The 20,413-nt window shown below is 40.8% G+C and overlaps 1 pseudogene; it reads left to right on the forward strand.

Moving 5' to 3' along the window:
- Positions 1 to 6,167: 6,167 nt before the first annotated feature.
- LOC137235024 (cytochrome c oxidase subunit 2-like) overlaps positions 6,168 to 20,413 on the forward strand; it is a 33,641-nt pseudogene continuing 19,395 nt past the window's right edge.

The following is a 20,413-nucleotide window of genomic DNA, read 5'->3' on the forward strand; positions in this document are numbered from 1 at the left end:
CCTAATGCCCACTCCCTCTTAAAATGCTCAGTAACACCCTTCGTTTGATACCCATATCGTACAAACATTCTAGAGTCACCCTTGGTCCACCTTTATGGCGATATCTCGAAAAGGCGTCCACCTATAGAACTAAGGATTACTCCCTTTTAAAATACTCATTACCACCTTTCATTTGATACCCATATCGTACAAACACATTCTAGAGTCACCCTGGCCCACCCTAATGGCGATATCTCGAAAAGGCGACCACCTATATACCTAATGTCCACTCCCTCTTAAAATGCTCAGTAACACCTTTCGTTTGATACCCATATCGTACAAACATTCTAGAGTCACCCCTGGCCCACCCTAATGGCGATATCTCGAAAAGGCGTCCACCTATAGACCTAATGCCCACTCCCTCTTAAAATGCTCAGTAACACCTTTCGTTTGATACCCATATCGTACAAACATTCTAGAGTCACCCCTGGCCCACCCTAATGGCGATATCTCGAAAAGGCGTCCACATATAGACCTAATGCCCACTCCCTCTTAAAATGCTCAGTAACACCTTTCGTTTGATACCCATATCGTACAAACATTGTAGAGTCACCCTTGGTCCACCTTTATGGCGATATCTCGAAAAGGCGTCCACCTATAGAACTAAGGATTATTCCCTTTTAAAATACTCATTACCACCTTTCATTTGATACCCATATCGTACAAACACATTCTAGAGTCACCCTGGCCCACCCTAATGGCGATATCTCGAAAAGGCGTCCACCTATAGACCTAATGCCCACTCCCTCTTAAAATGCTCAGTAACACCTTTCGTTTGATACCCATATCGTACAAACATTCTAGAGTCACCCCTGGCCCACCCTAATGGCGATATCTCGAAAAGGCGTCCACCTATAGACCTAATGCCCACTCCCTCTTAAAATGCTCAGTAACACCTTTCGTTTGATATCCATATCGTACAAACATTCTAGAGTCACCCTTGGTCCACGTTTATGGCGATATCTCGAAAAGGCGTCCACCTATAGAACTAAGGATTACTCCCTTTTAAAATACTCATTACCACCTTTCATTTGATACCCATATCGTACAAAAACATTCTGGAGTCACCCCTTTCCCACCCTAATGGCGATATCTCGAAAAGGCGTCCACCTATAGACCTAATGCCCACTCCCTCTTAAAATGCTCAGTAACACCTTTCGTTTGATACCCATATCGTACAAACATTCTAGAGTCACCCCTGGCTCACCCTAATGGCGATATCTCGAAAAGGCGTCCACCTATAGACCTAATGCCCACTCCATCTTAAAATGATCAGTAACACCTTTCGTTTGATACCCATATCGTACAAACACAATCTAGAGTCACCCCTGGCCCACCCTAATGACGATACCTCGAAAAGGCGTCCACCTATAGACCTCATGCCCACTTCCTCTTAAAATGCTCAGTAGCACCTTTCGTTTGATACCCATATCGTACAAACATTCTAGAGTCACCATTGGTCCACCTTTATGGCGATATCTCGAAAAGGCGTCCACCTATAGAACTAAGGATTACTCCCTTTTAAAATACTCATTACCATCTTTCATTTGATACCCATATCATACAAACACATTCTGGAGTCACCCCTGGCCCACCCTAATGGCGACATTTCGAAAAGGCGTGCACCTATAGACCTAATGCCCACTCCCTCTTAAAATGCTCAGTAACACCTTTCATTTGATTCCCATATCGTACAACTAGAGACACCCCTGGTCCACCTTTATGGCGATATCTCGAAACGGCGTCCACCTATGGAACTAAGGATCACTGCTTTTCAAAATATTCATTAACAGCTTTCATTTGATACCCATATCGTACAAACATATTCTAGAGTCACCCCTGGTCCACCTTTATGGCGATTTCTCGAAAAGGCGTTCACCTATAGAACTAAGGCCCATTCCCTTTTAAAGTACTCATTATCACCTTTCATTTGATACCCATATCGTACAAACACATTCTAGAGTCAGCCCTGGTCCACCTTTATGGCGATATCCCTAAATGGCGTCCATCCATAGAACTATGGCCTACTCTCTCTTAAAATACTCTTTAATACCTTCCATTTGACACACATGTCATACAACCACATTCCAGGGTTACCCTAGGTTCATTTTCCTACATGGTGATTTTCCTTATCTTGTCTCCATAGCTCTCAACTGAGTATGTAATGTTCGGTTACACCCGAACTTAGCCTTCCTTACTTGTTTTTATTTTACTTTGTGTTTAAGTTACTTTGAACTTTGTAATTGTAATTTGTTCTATCAATATTTTAATTTTCAATATTGATTTTTTTTAAATAAGAACCCTACATTACTTACAAATTTGGGTTTCGTGACGAAATTAATATACCATTTCATTTTCATGAAAGGTATAAAAATAGGTGGGTACTTTGGTTGAGGATGCAAAGCTTCACGTTTTTTGTGGTCTGCATGTAAAAACTATGACTACGAATCACGTATTCCAAAAATATATGACGTAAACTTAACTATTTGATGAATTTTGAAGCTTCTAGCCGTAAAAAAAGGGGCAAAAATGACAGTTTATATGAAGTATATAATATATACCACCGATTTCTATGATTTTTTCAGACAACAATATATGCTATATACGTAAGCATTTGGTGAAATTTGAAGCTTTTCGCCGTTAAAACGGGGCAGAAGTTGCGCAAAGTTTCTTATCTGAATCGGTTGTATGAGATATATACTATATATACAACCGATCTCTATGATTTTTTCAGTCAAAAATATATGCTATATACGTAAGCATTCGGCGAAATTTGAAGCTTCTAGCCGTTAAAATGGGGCTAAAATTGCGAAAATATATATATATATATACCATATATATATACTATATATACCACCATATATATCTTATATATACCACCGATCGCTATGATTTTTTGACACAACAATATATACTATATACGTACGCAATCGGTGAAATTTGAAGCTTATAGCTGTTAAAATGGGATAGAAATTGCCAAAAGTTTCTTATCTGAACAATCGGTTGTATGAGACATATACTATATATACAACCGATCTCTATGATTTTTTCAGTCAAAAATATATGCTATATACGTAAGCATTCGGCGAAATTTGAAGCTTCTAGCCGTTAAAATGGGGCTAAAATTGAGAAAATATATATATATATATACCATATATATATACTATATATACCACCATATATATACTATACATATATACCACCGATCTTTATGATTTCTTCAGAAAACAATATATGCTATATACGTAAGCATTCGTTGAAATTTGAATCCTCTAGCTCTTAAAATAGGGCAGTAATTACGAAAAGTTTCTTATACGAACAATCGGTTGTGGGGGATATATACCATATATACGAACGATCTCATAAATTTTTTCAGGCAACAATATGTGCAATATACGAAATTATGTGGTGAAGTTTGAAGCTTCAATCTGTTAAATTGAGTAAGATATGACAAAAATCCTCTTTTTCTGAAAAATGGGTTGTATGGAGGATATATGCTATAGTGGTCCGATCCGGTCGGTTCCGACAAATGTCTAATCGGACACCCAAATACACCCGCTCACCAAATTTTATCAAGATGTCTCAAAAATTTAGGGATTAGTTTGCATACAAACAGACAGACGGACATGGCTAAATCAACTCAGCTCTTCATCCTGATTATTTCGGTATACTTAATGCTGGGTCTATCTATTTTCCTTTAAGGATTTACAATTTTGGGTTTCGTGACGAAATTAATATACCATTTCATTTTCATGAAAGGTATAAAAATAGGTAGGTACTTTGTGTGAGGATGCAAATCTTCACGTTTTTTGTGGTCTGCATGTAAAAACTATGACTACGAATCACGTTTTTCAAAAATATATGACGTAAACGTAACTATTTGATGAAATTTGATGAATTTTGCAGCTTCAATCCGTAAAAAAGGGGCAAAAATGAGATTTTATATGAAGTATATAATATATATAACACCGATCCCTATGATTTTTTCAGACAACAATATATGCTATATACGTAAGCATTTGGTGAAATTTGAAGCTTCTAGCTGTTAAAACGGGGCAGAAATTGCGCAAAGTTTCTTATCTGAACAATCGGTTGTATGAGATATATACTATGTATACCACCGATCTCAATGATTTTTTCAGATATCAATATATGCTATACACGTAAGCATTTGGTGAATTTGTAGCTTCTAGCTTTTAAAATGGGGCCGAAATCGCAAACAAAAATATATATATACTATATATACCATCATATATATATTATATATATCACCGATCTCTATGATTTTTTGACGCAACAATATATACTATATACGTAAGCAATCGGTGAAATGGGGTAGAAATTGCCAAAAGTTTCTTATCTGAACAACCGGTTGTATGAGATATATACTATATATACAACCGATCTCTATAATTTTTTCAGTCAAAAATATATGCTATATACGTAAGCATTTGGTGAAATTTGAAGCTTCTAGCTGTTAAAATGGGGCGGAAGTCGCAAAAAAATATATATATATACTATATATATGTATATACTACATATACCATCATATATATCCTATATATACCACCGATCTCTATGATTTTTTTACACAACAATATATACTATATACGTAAGCAATCGGTGAAATTTGAAGCTTATAGCTGTTAAAATGGGATAGAAATTGCCAAAAGTTTCTTATCTGAACAATCGGTTGTATGAGATATATACTATATATACAACCGATCTCTATGATTTTTTCAGTCAAAAAGATATGCTATATACGTAAGCATTCGGTGAAATTTGAAGCTTCTAGCCGTTAAAATGGGGATAAAATTGCGAAAATATATATATATATATACCATATATATATACTATATATACCACCATATATATACTATATATACCACCGATCTTTATGATTTCTTCAGACAACAATATATGCTATATACGTAAGCATTCGTTGAAATTTGAATCCTCTAGCTCTTAAAATAGGGCAGTAATTACGAAAAGTTTCTTATACGAACAATCGGTTGTGGGGGATATATACTATATATACGACCGATCTCATAAATTTTTTCAGGCAACAATATGTGCAATATACGAAATTATGTGGTGAAGTTTGAAGCTTCAATCTGTTAAATTGAGTAAGATATGACAAAAATCCTCTTTTTCTGAAAAATGGGTTGTATGGAGGATATATGCTATAGTGGTCCGATCCGGTCGGTTCCGACAAATGTCTAATCGGACACCCAAATACACCCGCTCACCAAATTTTATCAAAATGTCTCAAAAATTTAGGGATTAGTTTGCATACAAACAGACAGACGGACATGGCTAAATCAACTCAGCTCTTCATCCTGATTATTTCGGTATACTTAATGGTGGGTCTATCTATTTTCCTTTAAGGACTTACAATTTTGGGTTTCGTGACGAAATTAATATACCATTTCATTTTCATGAAAGGTATAAAAATAGGTAGGTACTTTGTGTGAGGATGCAAATCTTCACGTTTTTTGTGGTCTGCATGTAAAAACTATGACTACGAATCACGTTTTTCAAAAATATATGACGTAAACGTAACTATTTGATGAAATTTGATGAATTTGAGATGAGATTTTATATGAAGTATATAATATATATAACACCGATCTCTATGATTTTTTCAGACAACAATATATGTTAGTAAAATTTCAATACCGAACAAAAGATTCGAACATGTTCATTTAGATATTGTCAGACCTTTACCTATTTCAAAGGGACATCGCTATATTTTGACTATTGTCGATAGGTTCACACGTTGGCCAGAAGCATACGGATTAAGGGAAATTTCTGCAGAAACAATTGCAAATAAATTTTTACGTGAATATATTTCTCGTTTTGGTGTACCTCTAGAAATAACTACTGATCAGGGTGCTCAATTTACTTCAAAATTGTTTACAGAATTAACAAAGTTATTAGGCAGTCATCAAATCACAACGTCAGCTTATCATCCTCAAGCAAATGGCATGTTAGAGCGATTTCATAGGCAATTGAAATCTTCTTTAATGGCTACAAATGGAACCAGAGATTGCTATGGAGAGCTACCTCTAATACTGTTAGGCTTGCGATCAACATTTAAAGAAGATATTTCGGCTACACCGGCTGAAATGGTGCTTGGACAAAATTTACGATTACCCGGAGAACTTATTGTGCCAACATCTGAAAATTCATCGTCAAAAGAAATTTTGGGTAAATTACGTGAAAAATTTGGAAATGTTCATTCGAGTTTAAATCATCATAACTCTAATGTTGGTTTTTATGTTGCGAAAGATTTACAAACAAGTAAATTTGTTTTTGTTCGTTTAATTAATAAGCGTTCTTTACAACAACCGTATGAAGGTCCATACAAGGTACTTGAAAAAAACAAGAAGTATTTTAAATAGAAATTGATAATGAAATCAAAATTATCCCGATTGACAGGCTAAAACCAGCGATTGTTGAAACGTTACCTAACAACTCTAACACTCATCACAATAACATTCGAACAAAAAAGAAAGTCACATTTAATTTATTTAATGTTAATTCTGTGGAAGGGGGAGTAATGTAGGGTTCTTATTATTTTTATTTTACTTTGTGTTTAAGTTACTTTGAACTTTGTAATTGTAATTTGTTCTATCAATATTTTAATTTTCAATATTGATTTTTTTTAAATAAGAACCCTACATTACTTACAAATTTGGGTTTCGTGACGAAATTAATATACCATTTCATTTTCATGAAAGGTATAAAAATAGGTAGGTACTTTGGTTGAGGATGCAAAGCTTCACGTTTTTTGTGGTCTGCATGTAAAAACTATGACTACGAATCACGTATTCCAAAAATATATGACGTAAACTTAACTATTTGATGAATTTTGAAGCTTCTAGCCGTAAAAAAGGGGCAAAAATGACAGTTTATATGAAGTATATAATATATACCACCGATTTCTATGATTTTTTCAGACAACAATATATGCTATATACGTAAGCATTTGGTGAAATTTGAAGCTTCTCGCCGTTGAAACGGGGCAGAAATTGCGCAAAGTTTCTTATCTGAACAATCGGTTGTATGAGATGTATACTATATATACCACCGATCTCAATGACTTCTTCAGACATCAATATATACTATATACGTAAGCAATCGGTGAAATTTGAAGCTTCTAGCTGTTAAAATGGGGCTAAAATTGCGAAAATATATATATTTACTATATATACCACCATATATATACTATATATATAACCGATCTTTATGATTTTTCAGACAACAATATATGCTATATACGTAAGCACTCGTTGAAATTTGAAGCCTCTAGCTCTTAAAATAGGGCAGTAATTACGAAAAGTTTCTTATCTGAACAATCGGTTGTGGGGGATATTTACTATATATACGACCGATCTCATCAATTTTTTCAAGCAACAATATGTGCAATATACGAAAAAATGTGGTAAAGTTTGAAGCTTCAATCTGTTAAATTGAGTAAGATATGACAAAAATTCTCTTTTTCTGAAAAATCGGTTGTATGGAGGATATATGCTATAGTGGTCCGATCCGGCCGGTTCCGACAAATGTCTAATCGGACACCCAAATACACCCGCTTACCAAATTTTATCAAGATATCTCAAAAATTGAGGGACTAGTTTGCATACAAACAGACAGACGGACATGGCTAAATCAACTCAGCTCTTCATCCTGATTATTTCGGTATACTTAATGGTGGGTCTATCTATTTTCGTTTAAGGACTTACAATTTTGGGTTTCGTGACGAAATTAATATACCATTTCATTTTCATGAAAGGTATAAAAATAGGTAGGTACTTTGTGTGAGGATGCAAAGCTTAACGTTTTTTGTGGTCTGCATGTAAAAACTGTGACCATGAATCACGTATTTCAAAAATATATGACGTAAACGTAACTATTTGATGAAATTTGAAGCTTCTAGCCGTAAAAATGACAGTTTATATGAGGTATATAATATATATACCACCGATCTCTATGATTTTTTCAGACAACAATATATGCTATGTACGTAAGCATTTGGTGAAATTTGAAGCTTCTGGCTGTTAAAACGGGGCAGAAATTGCGCAAAGTTGCTTATCTGAATCGGTTGTATGAAATATATACTACGTATACCACCGATCTCAATGTTTTTTCAGACATCAATATATGCTATACTCGTAAGCATTTGGTGAAATTTGAAACTTCTAGCTGTTAAAATGGGGCCGAAATCGCAAAAATATATATATAAGTTATCTCCCGTCTCGTGGGAGATGTAAAAAAATTAAAGGTGCGGAGGAACTCACTGTTCTCCGATACTTGTGAAATGAAACAAGGAACGATTTCAGATTAACGTCACAACTTCTTTATTCATGCCACTTGCACGCTAATTAACTACTGCCCTTAACATACGTTGTAACTTACTTAAATAACTTCTTAGCTTAACTAAAATGTTTACATTTCAGTTCCCATGCTTTACCCAGAACTGCTCGCGCGTGTAGACAGGAATTGCTTAGCGTGCGATTCCCATAACTAATGTAAGGTGACCTGATCGATGGTTGCGCGTGTGCCGCGTCAGCGACTTTATCTTATTGAACTAAATAAGTCACATGCTTAGCAACGTGATCGTAGGGTGTGCCGTATTATGGTACCTATGCGTGTAACTCCTCCCCCTTTAAAGATCTGCTCTCGTAAATCAAATTTCGAAAAGCGTGAGGTGGAGAAATTTTGTAGTGAGTGATTGCGACCTTCTGGTGATGATTTAGTACTGACGCTTGTGACTGGCAGGCTAGGATCTGAGCGATAAAATTCAGGTGCATATTTGCCTTTGGGGATCATATTTATACTAATGTTTCCTGTCCAATGCGTAGGAATTTGAACCGGTGGAAGGTCTAGTTTCTTTGTGTAACATCTCCACAGCGTTCCGGCAATAAGGGCTATTGCGCAAATCGAGATAGCCTTTGTAACGATAGAAAAATTGATTTTTTCATTGACATAACCTAGATGCTTAACATTCTCCATTGTGATGTCGTGGATGTACTCCAAGTTGACTTTCGTGGTATGGTTTTTTATGTTAGAAAGTGCGGCTGGAAGGGCGTGTACGGTAACAGCTTCATTGCTGGAAAATTCCTGATCGCCAATCTTGATTGTCTCGTTGTTGTATTGAATTACGTATGTGCCATTAATAGTATTTGTGGCATTGTTGCTCCTTATTATGCCCTGGTAATTTGAAATGAAAATGGTGTTTTCGTTTACCAGCTCTATATGGGATCCGTTTCGTCTAATAAATTGACAACTAACAGCCCCACCTTTTAAAAGTCGTGGCAGGCATCTGTTTTCTTCCAGCGCAATCAAGGACTCGGAGCTGCATACTGTGGATGAGCCGATAACCATGCAATCCTTCGTCAACCCGTATATCTCCTCTTGATTGACCAGCATTCTGTCGAACGGTAGGTCCACTTGTTAACCAGCGTAGCTTCCAGCGCGGGTAATCAGAAGATTGTATTTGCTGGCCGTCACTTTCGGCATCGATAGGACGTAGAGTAGAAGTGTCCCGTTTGTGAGGACCGATGGTTGGCCATATTCGATTGACTCAATTACATTCTGGTATGGGAGGGGTTCTGTTTCGGATAGGATTTGGTTCACCTCGTCTATGTCTAACAAGTTGGTATTAGCAATTCCTCGCTTTGCCAATTGACATGCTCGCACAAATTCATTGACCTCTTCGCGAACGAGGACGATGTTGCGAAGTGCGCTTTGCTCGAATTCGATTCCTTCTGTTTCCTTTACTACGTAGTTGGTGCGGTTCACCACTTCTTCAATTCGTTTCAATACTTCTTCGGTGGTTGTGAATAGCTTTCTGTTGACCTTATATTGATGGTTGTTGTTCCCTATTATCTGGTTTTGGCTGTGGAGCATGTTATTCCAATCTGTTGCGTCAGGCGATCCTGCCAGCCATTTCCATGCCGACCCAATCCAGTCAATGGATCGGGTGACTCTAGTCTTGCTTGTGCTTCCCATCAACTCTCCGAGTCGTTCGAGTGTTTGGTTGATGTAGTGCTGGGCTAAGAGCTGCTCGTCGGTTCGTTTGATTAGATGGCTTGCTAATTTATCCATTTGAGTCACCATTGTGGTATATTTTTGTAAGTCGATGACGTGTATGAGTTTGAATGAGCCCCCTATGATCCACCTATCCCCGCTCTGGATGGTTAATATTGGGGCCTTGTAGTTAAATATGTGTAATGCGCTGATGGCTGATGCCAGCAGTGGGAATCTGCAACGCAAGATGTTAATTCTAATTTAATGTAGTTAGTAGTTGTTATGTTCTAAGTAAGTTACGGTTATATATTTAATAAAGAGAAAAAATATTATTGGTAGTAGGAAGGTATTATTAGTAAGCGGAATTCTTAAAATTAGATTGGTTATCATTAAACTAGCGTTACTGTTTTGTTTAGGATTTTCGCCTTTCTAGCGATGTTAATTTGTTAGTGTGTTAGTGATTTACAAATTATGATTAGTGGGGAAGATTAAAATAAAATTTAAAAATTTTACTTTATACTGTTATTACAAAGGGTTTCAAAAATAAAAAGGGACAAAAAATTGGGAAAATTAAAAAGGTGAAAAATTTTGGTTTTCTTTTTTTTCTTTTTAATTGTTAACAATTTTTTCGTTTTTCTTCTTTTCTTTGGATTAATATTTTAATTTTATTTTTATTTGTGTTTGTTAAAAAAAAAAATTGTTTAATTTTTGCTTAGCGGATTAGGCGCATAAGCTTAAGTTTGTTTTTTTTTTTTTTTTTTGTCAAATACGGATTAGGCGCAGAGAATTAAATATGCATTTGCTTAGCGAATTAGGCGCATAAGCTCAAATTTTTCTTTTTCATCTACGGATTAGGCGCAGAGAATTAAATAAATATTTGCTTAGCGGATTAGGCGCATAAGCTCAAATTTTTCTGTTTTTTCTTTTTCATCTACGGATTAGGCGCAGAGAATTAAATAAATATTTGCTTAGCGGATTAGGCGCATAAGCTCAAATTTTTCTTTTTTTTTCTTTTTCATCTACGGATTAGGCGCAGAGAATTAAATAAATATTGCTTAGCGGATTAGGCGCATAAGCTCAAATTTTCCTTTTTTCTCCTGGACCAGAGGTGTTAACATTTCTCGAACCAGCTATGGGGATATCGCCAGAATCCCGTTTGGAAGTAGTGTATCCATTTGTCAAATTCGATGGCACTACGAGCCTACTAAGGCACGATTTGTCCCACTTACAAGCCCGCTCTTGTTAGATAAACTCCCACTTGGTGCCAGATCTTTTATAGTTTCTTTTCATGTTTTTTGTATGTTTGTTTGTTTTATTGTGTGGGGGTAGTTTGTCCCCTTCTTTTTATATTTTTAATGTGGAGTTTATGATTTTTTTTCCCACTAAGTGTGGTAACTGAAACTTTATTGTCTTTTGAAACGATTTCTTTCTTGTATAGAGGTTTTTGCTTCCCCTTTATTTGCTTATCCTTCACGTATATGACGTCATTTTCGTCATAACGCTCCGGTAGCATCCTTCTTTTATTGTGTCTTTTTATCTGAGCCATTTGCTTTTCCCTCAATAGTGCTTTAATTTGGACATTAATTTTTTTGCTCTGGTCAAGGAGTTCTTGAAAGTTGGAGGCTTGTGAGCGATTAAAAAAAATGTCTGCTGGACTGAATTATTATAGCGATCTACAGCTATGATAACAAGTTCCTTGGTCCTGAGGGCTTCATTCTCCGCCTTTAGGCATCTAAAAATTTCAAGTAACGTATAGTGAAATCTCTCGATTTGGCCGTTCACCTCACTCCTCTGAGTTGGAGTGCGGTAAAGCTGAATTCCTAGAGATTCTAACAAGCTTTGTATAACAGGGCTAATCAATCCGCGTTCGTTATCAGTGACTAAAATTCTAGGGGTGGTGAAATAGTGCAGTTGTTTCCTATTCTCCGTGGCATTACGGTGAGCCCTCCTGTGCTCCTTTGTTATTGCCTCACACACAAACACACACTATCTGGATTTCTTAAGTCCTCCACAAGGGTTTGCGGTATTGTTGTTGTTGTTGTTGTTGTTGTAGCAATGCTCGCCCCACCTAATAGCCGCGACCGATCAAAAATTGTCATCAATATCCTCTAACGGGAGTCCAAGGAAACTTGCCGTTTCAACAGGGGTGGACCATAAGGAAAGGGGTGTTAGAGGCGTTGGTTCCACATTACAATTAAAGAGATGGTTGGTGTCACGTGGGGACACATTGCAAGCGGGGCATACATTTTGTATGTCGGGGTTGATTCTGGAAAGGTAAGAGTTTAACCTGTTACAGTATCCAGAACGAAGTTGAGCAAGAGTGACACGCGTTTCCCTGGGGAGTATGCGTTCCTCTTCTGCGAGTTCTGGATATTTTTCTTCAAGTACTGGATTCACCGGGCAATTCCCGACATAAAGGTCCGACGCCTGTCTATGGAGTTCACCAAGGCCTGCTTGTGTTTTTCCGCTTCATACGGCTGGGTTCTCAGGTGCCGTATTTCCTCAAAATGCTCACGGAGATGACTCCTTAGGCCCCTAGGCGGTGCTGGTTCGTCAACCAGATGTCTGTTGGGATGCCCAGGTTTCTGGGTATTCAACAGAAACTGTTTGGTCAGCATCTCATTTCTCTCCCTGATGGGGAGTATTCTCGCCTCATTATGCAGATGGTGTTCTGGGGACATAAGAAGACAGCCCGTGGCGATTCTGAGAGCAGTATTTTGGCAGGCCTGTAGTTTCTTCCAGTGGGTGGTTTTTAGGCTTGGCGACCACATGGGTGACGCGTAGCACGTAATCGGCTGGCTAATTGCTTTGTATGTGGTCAAGAGCGTTTCTTTATCTTTTCCCCAGGTACTGCCAGCAAGGGATTTGAGGATTTTATTACGGCTCTGAATTCTCAAAATGTAGATCCTGATCAAACCCAAGATTTTGGGGTGTAGGACAGTCGGTAGCGTAGTGCCATCGACGTGGATGTTCAATATGGTCGACATTTGGGGCGTCCATGTTGTAAATAAGGTCGCGGAAGATTTAGTCGGTGACAATGCCAGGTTTCGCGAGGCGAAAAACTGGAGAGATCAGGGAGATAGCCGTTTATTTTATTGTATAGCTCATCGATCTCTGGGCCTGGGCCTGTGGCCATTATTGTGCAGTCATCGGCGTAGGAAACGATTGTGACTCCTTCCGGTGGTGAAGGTAGCTTAGATATGTAGAAATTAAACAAAAGCGGGGATAGGACACCACCCTGTGGCACCCCTTGTTTAATTCTCCTTTGTTTTGATGTTTCGTTTCTGAATTGCACCGATGCCTGCCGACCACCCAGATAATTTGCGGTCCACCTTTTAAGACATGGGGGAAGGGAAGACCCTTCCAGGTCTTGCAGTAGCGAGCCATGGTTGACCGTATCAAAAGCTTTTGATAGGTTTAACGCTACGAGTACTGTTCTATGGTGGGGATATTGATTCAAACCGCAATTTATCTGGGTGCTAATGACATTTAGCGCGGAGGTAGTGCTATGGAGTTTTCTGAAGCCATGCTGATGAGGGGCTAGCTGCAAATGTGCTTGGAAATAAGGGAGCAAAATGGCTTCAAGCGTCTTTGCCACTGGCGATAGGAGAGATATCGGACGATATGACTCACCTACGTTAGCTGGTTTCCCAGGCTTTAGTAGCGGGACCACCTTGGCCATTTTCCATTTCTCGGGTATGACAAAGGTGGAAAGAGACAGGTTGAAGACATGTGCTAAATATTTGAAACCCTCTTTCCCTAGGTTTTTAAGCATCGGCAAGGCTATGCCGTCTGGGGCCACTGCTTTGGATGGTTTTGCGCGACCAATGGCGTCCTCAACCTCTCTAGCGGTAATGGTAATTGGTGACGCGCTGAGTTTGTGTTTATGTGCGTGTCTATTGGCTCTCCGTCTATCTTTGTCGACCGTAGGATGCATTATATATTGTCGGCAGAAAGCGCTCGCGCATTTTTTCGCATCCGACAGCACCTTATCACCAAAGACGATGGAAACTTTGTCTTTGTGCTTAGTCGGATTCGATAGGGACTTTACGGTGGAACAAAGTTTACCTACACCGGTAGAGAGGTTATAACCTCTTAGGTGCTCTTCCCATTTCGCCCGCTTGTGTTCGTCCACAAGCAATCTGATGCGTTGGTTTATATCCCTTATTTGGGGGTCGCCTGGATCAAGCTGTCTTATAAGGTCGCGTTCCCTCGCTAAGCTCGCGGCCTCCGCCGGGAAGTGGGGTCGGATTTCGGGAATTCTCCCGGCGGGAATGAAATGTGCCGAGGCGGATTCAATGACCTTACGGAAGGCACGCTCCCCTTGGCGGGCATCAGTCGGGATAGGGAGGGCAGCAAAGCTGCTGTCTGTTGCAGATTTATATTCTTCCCACTTTCCTTTTTTGAAGTTTATGAAAGTGCGTTTTTCGGTGACGATGAAGTCGGCGGTACGCTCGAACGAAATAAGTATGGGCAGGTGGTCGGATGCCAATGTTACGATCGGCTGCCAGTTGACGCAGTTTACGAGTTCTGCGCTCACGATTGAGATATCTGGCGAGCTATGACAGCTTCATACCATACGTATGGGGGCGTCTCCGTTTATTGTGCAGAACGTCGTTTCGTCTATTTGATCCGCCAACATCTCACCCCTACTGTCCGCCCGCAAGTTTGAATGCCATAGGTCGTCATGGGCATTGAAATCGCCTAAGATAATGCGATTGTTGCCAGTGAGTAAGGCCTCGATATTAGGGCGGTATCCACTGGGGCAACAGGTGACAGGAGGGATGTAGATGTTGATGATTTCTAGATTTGCATCGTCTGACCGGACATATAGGCCTTGACGTTCTAAGACATTGTCCCTGCGGTCGATGCCAGGATCAAATATATAATATTGCACAGAGTGGTGTATAATAAACGCGAGGCCGCCTCCATTTCCGCTCTCGCGGTCTTTCCTGTGGACATTATGACCAGAGCAGGTCTGCAATGCAGATCTTGCTGTGAGTTTAGTCTCTTGAATCGCAGCAATGCGGATGTTGTGCCGCTTCATGAAATCGACTATCTCCGTAATCTTCCCAGTTATTCCATTACAGTTGAACTGCAGAATTCTGAAGTGCATGAGGGGTGATGCCGCCACTCTAGGGGTAAGTGACGGGTGACTACGCCTAGGTTATGGAAGGCCAGGACGCAATTGCTGTTGTGGCCTTGGGACTGGGCGCCCTTGGGCAAGCATTGGGGTACCCGGATGATTTGGGTTTGCGACCTGGCAACATGGCGCGATGAAACCCGTCGAGGGGTTGCCGTCGCGGAGACCAGAACATCTAGGAAAGTGGCACCACCCAAGGCAGGAGCACCATTGAGCGGATGTCGCAAACCTATATATTCTGTGCTGGCAGACGGTGCAAACGGAGGCAGGGACTAAGAGTCTGTTTTCCTGACCTGCACGATTGCTGCCAGAAAAGAGGGGGAGAAGAAGACGGGGGCAGGGGCTGATGCTCAGCATTGCTACCAGCTCTACTACGAAGGTAGTAGTTATGAGTGGTATCAGCTGTTTGAGTTGTTGGCGCCGTGGGGCGCGAGCAGCAGCGGGTACTTGTTGTGGCTTGCTGAGCAGCGAAGCTGCTGGAAGGTAGTGGGGATACGCTTAGGCGTAGACTACGGGACGCCCTTGGGCGTTAGCAGCAAGGAGCCACAAAATATTTATAAAAGTTACGTGGACGTCGGGTTTTGGGATCAAGCTCAGAACAACCTGTCCGATGCAACTATCCCTTGCACGAGACACACTGAACAGAGTATGACCGTCCTAAAAAGATTTTTTCTGGCAAATGCAGCAAAACCATTTCTCAGGACCGGGGTCAGGAGACGGACCCGGATTGGGTTCGATACCTTCCCGGAGTAAGAGAATATGTAGCAGTCCTGCTGCAAGGAGCTGCTGGGAGGTTGACAATTTGTGGGAGGGAGGAAACAAATTAAATGGGGTCACACTGAAATGACAGTCCTTGGTCGGGAAAAATCCCGAGTCGCTCCGGTACATAGAACCGACTGCCTTGGGAAGCGGTTTGCGGTATTCGTACCTTATAGTTGGTAAAATGGTCTAAATAAACTCTCTGTAGTAGGCCTAACTGATCTTCCGGTATTTTGATACCATTGATGACATTTGGGTTCAGTTTTTCTTTCAAAGTGCTAATTAGTTCGTTTTCACTAATGTTTTCTATCCCTACGTAGTGGCGTGAGTGTCCATGGTGCGGTTTGCCAGAAAAGAGGGGGGAGAAGAAGACGGGGGCAGGGGCTGATGCTCAGCATTGCTACCAGCTCTACTACGAAGGTAGTAGTTATGAGTGGTATCAGCTGTTTGAGTTGTTGGCGCCGTGGGGCGCGAGCAGCAGCGGGTACTTGTTGTGGCTTGCTGAGCAGCGAAGCTGCTGGAAGGTAGTGGGGATACGCTTAGGCGTAGACTACGGGACGCCCTTGGGCGTGAGCAGCAAGGAGCCACAAAATATTTATAAAAGTTACGTGGACGTCGGGTTTTGGGATCAAGCTCAGAACAACCTGTCCGATGCAACTATCCCTTGCACGAGACACACTGAACAGAGTATGACCGTCCTAAAAAGATTTTTTCTGGCAAATGCAGCAAAACCATTTCTCAGGACCGGGGTCAGGAGACGGACCCGGATTGGGTTGGATACCTTCCCGGAGTAAGATAATATGTAGCAGTACTGCTGCAAGGAGCTGCTGGGAGGTTGACAATTTGTGGGAGGGACGAAACAAATTAAATGGGGTCACACTGAAATGACAGTCCTTGGTCGGGAAAAATCCCGAGTCGCTCCGGTACATAGAACCGACTGCCTTGGGAAGCGTTTTGCGGTATTCGTACCTTATAGTTGGTAAAATGGTCTAAATAAACTCTCTGTAGTAGGCCTAACTGATCTTCCAGTATTTTGATACCATTGATGACATTTGGGTTCAGTTTTTCTTTCAAAGTGCTAATTAGTTCGTTTTCACTAATGTTTTCTATCCCTACGTAGTGGCGTGAGTGTCCAGGGTGCGGTTCTTCGTAGATTTGAAGGCTGCCCCCGAACACAATTTGGTTTCTGAAAACATTTAGTGGTACTTCCACGAAGGGGATCAGGTCTGTGTTATCCTGTTCTGCGCTATGTACTGTATCGGAATCTGATCCCATGGTTGCATTCTGACTATCGACCTCGGATGTGGGCGGCATTGAATCCGTAAGTTGGTTTACTTGGGTTTTTAGACGAGAAAGGGCATCAGCCACGACGTTAGATTTTCCGGGTTTGTAGATGAGTTCATAATTGTACTCTTCGATCCGGGCTTTCCATCGCTTCAGCTTAGCATTGTAGTTGCGATTGCTGAGGGAGAAAGTTATTGGTTGGTGGTCGGTAAATATACGTATTTTCTTGGCACCATACAAGTAATTTCGCAGATTTTCTAACGGCTTGTCTTTACCTTCATAGTCCTGCGACAATACCGCGCCATTAGCGTAGTCTGAGGCGTCTGTTGTTAAGTTAAAGGTTTTTTCGAAGTTGGGAAGTGTTAAGACTTCTGAGGTTGTCAAGATTTCCTTGAGGTCATCGAATGCCCTAAGGGCGTCCCTATTTAGTGATATTGGCACTTTTTTGGACTGCGTAGCCTTAACTTGTGCGTGTTCGCCCCTTGTGAGATTAGTGAGCGGTTTCGCAATTTTGGCGTAGTCCCGAATAAATTTCCTATAATAAGAAGTTAAACCTAAAAAACTTTTGAGCTCTTTTAGATTTGAGGGTGGCAACAGATTTCTTATCGAATTTATTTTCTTAGGATCTGGCAGGATTCCTTCGGAGGTTATAATATAACCCAGAAATTCAACGCTTCTTTTTAAAAACTGTGTTTTTTTGAGGTTAACTTTGAGTCCCGCGTCTAGTAGTCTAAAAAGAATTGTTTCGATGTCCTCCAAATGGGTGGCCTCGTCCTTGCTGAAGATAATTATATCGTCGATATATACAAAACAAAGTCGGCCTATAAATTCTTTGAGGACATCGTCTATCATTCTTTGGAAGATAGAGGGCGCAATATTTAGCCCGAAAGGAAGTCACAGGAATTCATATTTTCCATTCATGGTGGAAAATGCCGTTTTAGGGATGTCACACTTTTTCATAGGGGTTTGATGGAATCCTGACGTTAAATCCAGTGTGGAAAAATATTTGGCTTCGCCAAGGCTGGCAATGGTCCCGTTGATGTCCGGGATGGGATATGTATCGGGAATCGTTACGGCGTTTAACCTTTTAAGATCAATGACCATCCGGTATTTCTTTTCTTCATCCGAGCCAGATTTCTTTGGGACAATCCATAGGGGGGAGTTATAGGGACTCTTTGACGGACGGATGATGCCTTGTGAAAGCAGTTCCTGAATTTGTCTTTCGACCTCTCCACGCATATTGACGGGGTAGGGATAGCTTTTGGTGTAAATGGGGTTTTCGGTTACTGTTTTTATCTCAGCTTGGAGGTTGGTTTGAATTTCCGTGGATTCGTCGACTCGACCGAATAAAGTTTCGTACTTTTCTAGTATCCCATATAGCTTGCTTTTCGTACGTTCGGTGACATAGTTGTCAAGGGGGATATCTATATTAATGGAGTTAACCTGTTGCGCAGTCTTTCGCTTAAGAGGCAGAAGGATGTCTGGTTTAAGGATGATGGTATTGAGCTCCATATCTAACACCGCTTTAATTTCTGAGAGAGTATCATCCCCTATTATCCCGTCAAATGATTCTAGACCGGGAAGGACAAAGAATGTAGTCGGCAGATCCCTACCAACAAACTGAAAAAAGTTTCCGCAGACTTTCTTGTAGATTTTAATTCTTCCCCCCGCCGAGATTACGTGGAATGGTTTTTCCACTGGGGTAGTGTTTAAAGCTACGCGCTCGCTAATGTAATTATTGTTTGCGCCGGTGTCAACTAAGAACTCTAATATACCTTGACCCTGAGTGACGTGCTCTAAATATGGTACGCCGGACACGAGGCTCCCATTGTAAAATTTAGTTGGTCAACTGTTGAATCTTTTTGTTCACTGGAGGCATCTTCTCCCTCCTCTTCGTCTACGGCCACTAGATGAAACAATTTTTGTTTCTTGTTTGTTTCGTTGTTTGAAATTTTTGTTGGAAACTGAATTCTCCTTGGCCCGTCGTGCCTAGAGAACCTGGAATTTCCTGTCTGGCGGGTTTGAGAGGATGCACCGGCATCCACTCTTAAAGCCGGGGGGGGGGGGGGGGGTGGGGGGGGGAGGGGGGGGGTCACTGTTGTTGCGCCAGCTTTGCGCAGATTGGTGGCTATTCCTGGTTTGCCCTGACCTGGCGTATGGGGAGTTGAATCCCCTCTGATTTTGATGTCGGTCTACAAAGCTTCCATTGGAGTGGGTTGCATTATTGTACCTTGAATGGTTCGGGGCTGGATTCTGCGGTGTGCCAGAGTAGTCTGTGCTGCCGCGAGGAAAATATCGCTGTGATGGAGTTTGGTACGAATCGCCGAACATTCGGCCACTTCTGTTTAATGCCTGTGGTGGGCGGTAAATAGCGTTTCGCCGATCCACGTTCATGAACGTGAGGCAAGACGAATATGCCTCAGGTAAGGATTTTGGCTTCTGCATAAGAAGCAAGGTCGGCAAGTCGCCGTTTAGCCCCCTGATGAAGACATCCAAGGCTCTTCGTCTATGTGCCTCGGCCAATGCATTCACCGTTTCTGTTTGCACATATTCATCAGTGCTTATCGTATTTATCATGAGTGACAATTGCTTGTTTATTTGGGCATAGAATTCGGACAACTTTTTCCGCCCTGTGTCATGAGAGTTAGTTGCTGATCAAGGGTTTCGATATCCCTAACTTCCGCAGAATGCAAGGAGAGAACCTCCTCGATTTTCTTCCAATCCGAATCTAGAATATTGTGAGACACCAAAGCGGCATCTGCCGCTCCTCTAATCTTGCATCTTATGTGCCTTAAAATTGCCCTATATATTGGCTTTTACCGAACGGGCTTATAATCACTTAAAACTTGTTCTACACTATGGATCCAGGAGGTATAGTGCTCCCGAGATCCATCAAACACTTGAAGTTCTTTCACGCAATCTGGTAACTTGCTATTTCTTTGAGATCCTCTTCCGTCTGAGGAGTCACAAGAGGCTCTTCTACTGGTGTTGCCTGGCTATCGACAGATTGCCGACGAACCTCTTCTACCCTACTTTCTAGTCTCTCTATTGTTTGGTTAAGTCCTTGTATGGACTCGTCAGCGTTTGTCGATTCTACGCTTTTGAGGCGTTCCTCGAATTTCCTCAGCTGAGCGAGGATGGCGTTCACGGCGC

Source organism: Eurosta solidaginis, chromosome X, assembly GCF_040869045.1.
Source record: "Eurosta solidaginis isolate ZX-2024a chromosome X, ASM4086904v1, whole genome shotgun sequence".
In the NCBI taxonomy this organism is placed as follows: domain Eukaryota; kingdom Metazoa; phylum Arthropoda; class Insecta; order Diptera; family Tephritidae; genus Eurosta; species Eurosta solidaginis.